The sequence below is a fragment of the Pseudorca crassidens genome, unplaced genomic scaffold, assembly GCF_039906515.1.
Source record: "Pseudorca crassidens isolate mPseCra1 unplaced genomic scaffold, mPseCra1.hap1 Scaffold_135, whole genome shotgun sequence".
In the NCBI taxonomy this organism is placed as follows: Eukaryota; Metazoa; Chordata; class Mammalia; order Artiodactyla; family Delphinidae; genus Pseudorca; species Pseudorca crassidens.
In genome coordinates, this window is record NW_027136062.1 from 202,501 (window position 1) to 207,500 (window position 5,000).

A 5,000-nucleotide genomic window follows, 5' to 3' on the forward strand; every position below is an offset into this window, starting at 1 on the left:
ACCGTTCGAGAGAGGATGAATTCCTGCGTTGTTCTCTGAGTGCTTGCCTGGTTTCGGTTTGCCAGTCCCCGCCTTCCCTCCCTCCCTCCCTCCCTCCCTCCCTCCCTCCGTCCGGGCAGCCGGGGATCTTGCTCGTGACCCTCTGGGCACCCCGTGCCGGCCGCCCCGGGCCCCGCCGGCGTCTCCGTGGGATTTGCCCCCGCCGAGGAGTCGCGTGGGGAGCGCGTTTCCTTCGAGGCGGCCTCCCGGCGACGTCTTCCCAGCTTCCCCGGCCACCCCCCCCCCCCCCCCCGTCTGCTGCCGGGGTCGCGCCGTGTCGTGCCGTCCCGGGAGCTAGCTCCGAGACGGACGCCTCGGGGCCGCGCCAGACGCCCGCCGGCTCGCCCCGGCGGGCCGAGCTCGGGCGTTTGGGCGGCCCGGCGCTGCTGCATCCTCGGTGGCCGGCCGGCGACAGGGAACCCGGCCCGGGGACGTTGGAGCCGTTGTCGGGAGCCACCTGGCGGCCGCTTTTATATTGTCCCTTGTCTCTGGAGCTTCGGCGACCTTCGTGAGGGCTGTGACTCGGCCGCCGGGCCCGAGGCAGAGTTCCGGGAGCCGGGCGACGCTGGCGGTGACTGTCCCGGTGGGGCCCAGGCGTGGGCGCCTCCTGCTGTCGCTTGAGATTGGGCGTGCAGGCCTATGAGGGTGTGACTGTCGCCGCGCTCTCGAGCCGGTCTGTGGGGCCGCCTGGCCTGGTCGACCAGCATCCGGCCGCGGGGACCGACCCGGCCACCCGACCCTCCTTCCTTCCTTCCCTCCCTCCCCCCCCCCCCACCGCCCGGTCCCCACAGCGCCCCGCTCCGGAGGTGGGGACCGGCCCGTGCCCGTGCCCGTGCGTTTAGGCCGGTGGAGGGCGCGACGGGCTCGTTGGCGGGCGCGCGTGGGTCCCGGTGGTCGGATTCTTTCTGACCGATGCTTTTCCGAGTCGGACTCCGGAGGTGGGGACCGGGCTGGGCCGCGAGGGGTGACCCGGAGAGAGAGGCCCGGGCCCGGGTGCGGTCCCTCGTGGGCTCCGGTCGCCTGGGAGGTGCCTCCGTGCGAAAATGTTTCCAAGTCCCCCTGGGTCCGGGGACGCGGACGGGCCGGGACCTGCTCGCGCGGGTGGCCGGGGAGGGCGCACCCGGCCCTTTAGCGGGCCCACGTGGGTCCCGGTCGGCGGACGCGACTTTTTCTCACCCTCCCCCGCCCCCTCCTCCACCGCGAGTCCCGGCCGGGGTGGGGGTGGCGGTGGGGACCGGCCCGAGTCGTACTGGGTGGCCCGGATAGGGCGGCCTGGGCCCGGGCGCGGTCCCTCGTGGGCCCCGCTCGTCAGAGGCGGCAGAGTGGGATAGTTCCTTTTCTGTAACCAAGTCTTCGCCCGGGGACTCGGAGGGACGGCGGTACGGTACCTGCTCGCGCGGGCGATCCGGGGAGGGCGACCCCGGCCCGCTCGCTGCCTCTGCCACGTTTTCCCGCCCCGCCCCGCTCCACTCTGCCGCCCCCCCCCCCCCCCCCCCCCGCTCCTCGGGTCGACCAGATGGCCCCGAGAGAGCTCCGGGGCTGCTGTGGATGGGGAAGTGTTGGGGAGAGGTAGCCGGGCCGAGGTCCCGGGGAGCCCCCCCGAGGTTCGTGGATGGGCCCCGCTGCCGGGCGCCGTGATTTTTTTCGCCTGAAATGGGCCTTTTTTACCACCAGATAGGTGCTGACACGGTCTCCTCTGGCATCTCTCGCTGGGGGTTCTGGGACTCTGGACGCGCGCAGGGCGCTGGGCTTTGGACCGCCGTCCGGCGCCCGAACCGGCCCTTGCCACTTGAGCCGCCCGCTTGGGCCTGCGCGCCGGCTCTCGTGTGTGCGCCCGGCTGACCCGACCCGCGGTGCCGCCTCCGGTCTCTGGCTCACCCGAGGGCGGCGGGGCGAGGTGGTGCGTGGGTCTTCTACCCCGTGTGACTCCCCTTCCCCGCCGCAGGCACCCGGTGGTGGCTGAGACGACCCCAACCCGCAGGCTCCGTGCCACGTGTCAGGCGTTCTCCTCGCGGGGTCGTCGGCCACTGTTGCCCGAGAAGGCAAGAGGGAGCGAAGGGGGGGGCTGGGTGCCGGCTGAGGCTGAAGCAGGCTCCTCCGGTGAGGGTCCTCGCCGTGCCCCTCCTCCCTCGGGGCCCTCGTGGCCCCTGGCTCTCTGGATTGACTGATCGATGTGGTGATGTCGCGCTCTCCTGGGCCGGGCCTTAAGTCGCGCCAGACGAGGGACGGACGTTCTTGGCGAACGGGACCGCTCTTCTCGTTCTGTCCGCGGGCCCCTCGCCTCTCTTGTCACGCCCTGCCGGCCTGCCGAGGGGTGTGTGGGAGGCAGGGGTGGTGGTCTCCGGCCCTGACCTGCGGTCTCCCGCCTCCTGCCTCATGGCGTGGGCGGGGCCGTGGTCCTCGGACGCAGCAGACGCTCTCGCTTCGCCTCCTTGGCGTGTGCCTCGCGGGCGGTCCTCCCCGCGTCGGTGGGGGCCGTCCCGCCGCTGCGCCGCGCGCCCGCTGCCGGCGCGTGAGCGTGACTTGCTCGGTCCTCTGTGGTGCCCCTGGAGCGCTCCAGGTCGTCCCTCAGGCGCGCGAGGCCGAGCGGTGGTGTCGTTCCCTTTTCCCAGCGTGCTCCTCGGGGTCTCCGCCGCGGTGGTGTGTCCCGTGAGTGGCTCTCTTGGGGGGGTCGAGACGGTAAAGGGCGCGGGGGCTTGCCTCTGTTTCTCTCCCTCGGTGGGGGACGGGGGCCTGCCACCTCGTCGCCATCGTCCTCCCACGGTGTGCCGTGGGGGGGACTGACTTCGTGGCCGGGCCGACGCCGCGTGTGCCGCCGCCCCCCACTTGCGTGTGTGTGGGGAGTCGCACACGGGCGTGGGTGCGATCGCGTTGGGCCGGGGCCTGTGAGAAGGGGGCGTCTGTCGCGCTTCTCGGGCGTGCTCCCCCCTTCCGGAGCCCGGTGGACGAGCCTGGGGGGCGGCAGAGGTTGTGCCCCCGAGGCTGTGGCCGCGAACGCTCCAGTGGGCCGTGTGCTTACCCATACCGCAGACCCCCCCCCACCCCTCCCACGGCCAGTCGTGGACTTGGTGGCTCGTGGAGCGCCTCCGTGGGCCCGAAGGGCAGAGACGATGGGTGGGGGATGACGCACCCTCGGTGAGAAAGCCTTCTCTAGCGATCCGAGAGGGAGCCTTGGGGTACCGGACCCCCCAGCCGCTGCCCCTCCCAAGCGTGCAGTGGGCCACGGTGGCCACTGCCAGAGCCACGTGGGTGGCAGAGGCCCTCGCCCTCGCGGGGAGGGCTTGCGCCGGCCCCGCGGTGGGGCCGAGTGCCGCTCTTTGCCTACCGCGGCCCGCGCCTCCCCCCTCTGAGTCGGGGGAGGGTCCCGCCAGGCCGGCGTCCGGCGCGGGGCCGTGTGTGCGCGTGTGTGTGCGCGTGCGGTGACCCGCGCGGTGGCGAGCCCGAGGTGGGGTTCGGGGACGCACGGACGTCCCGACTCCCCAGTCCCGCAGCCGCGAGGAGCCCGTCGCGCCTGCCCTCGCCGCGAGTCGCGGCCGGGGGCGGTGTGTGGGCACGGTGCGGGTCGCCTCGCTCGGGAGCGTTTCCCTGGGGCGCGAGCCCCGGGGGTCGGACTCAGATGAAGGCGGATGTGGCGAGGACGGAGGAGGTTGAGTTTGGGCGGACGGGTCCCTCCGTGTCACGCGGGGGGAAACCGTCGCACACGGGCCCCGGCGGCGGGGCCGGGTCGTGGGAGACCCCCAGGGTGGCCGGGGCCGGCCGGCGTCCCAGGCGTCGTGGGACCGCCCTCGTGTGTGTGGCGGTGGGACCCCGCGCTTGTTTCCCTGGCGGGCCCGGTCGTGCCTCGGCCCTTCCTGTCCCTGGGCGGGCGCCCCTGCGCCCCTGCCCCGCGGCCCTCGCCGCTGTGTGTGTGCGTGCCGCCCCCTCCCCGTGGCCGCCGGCCCTCCCCGGCCCCCAGCCCTCCGTGCCCCTTTCCCCGTCTGGGATCGAGCCGGCCTCGCCCACGTGAGGCTGTCGCCCGCCCCGGCCGCCGCGGCGGGCGGCGTCCCCGGGTGGAGTGCTCACGGTCCCTGAGGCGGGGGAGTTGGGCGCGGCGGCGGAGGCGTGTGTGGCGGGGCACGTGGGGCGGCCGGTGTGCGCGCGGGAGAGTGTTGTTGTCGCGGGGCTGGCCGCGGCTCGTGGGTGTTTGGCGGTGGTGGGCGCGAGCCCCGCGAGGGGGGCACCCTGGTGGGGGGCCGAGGAGGCCAGTCGGCGTCCTGGGTGCCGCGGGACCGCCCCTGCGCTGGAGGCCTCTGGCGGTGAGACCCCGTGTCGTGCCCCGGCGGCCGACTCGCGTCCGTGCCCTTAGGATGGCCCCCGGGCCTCCCTCGCGTCGGCGCGCGTCCGCCCCCGCCCACCACGTCTTCCGCGAGGTCGTCGCCGCGCCTCCGCGGCGGCGGCCGAGCCAGCCGCGCCTCGTCGGCCCTGTCTCCCGTCCGTCCATCCGCCCCGTCCGTCGCGTCTGCCGACCCCCGGGCCGCGTCCCGGTGTGTTTCGCTTCCCGGGCCTGCCGCGGCGCCGCTCCGTGGTCCGCCGCCGCCGCCGCCGCCGCCCGTCCGCCGGCGTCGTTGCGTGTTGGGCGAGGTTGGGGGGACCGCCGTCCGTCCCCCTGCCGCGCCGCGCCCCGCCCCGGCGCGCTCGCCCGAGCGCGGGTCGTCGGGACCCCGGCCGGCCGTCGCGGACCGGCCGCCGTGCCCGCGATGCCCCGCTCCCGTCGGGCGGGCGGGGAGGTGAGGGGTGGCCGGGCCTCGGCCCGAGCCCCCGCCGCCCCCCGTCCGTGTGAGCGCGGGCGAGCGGGCACGCGCCGGCCGGCCTCCGGAGCGACCTGCCGGTGCCCGTGGCCCCGCTCCCGGGCCGCCGAGGTTGCGGGCCGCGCCGCTTTGGTTGGTGGGGTGGGGGTCGGAGGTGCGGGGAGAGCCCCGGTG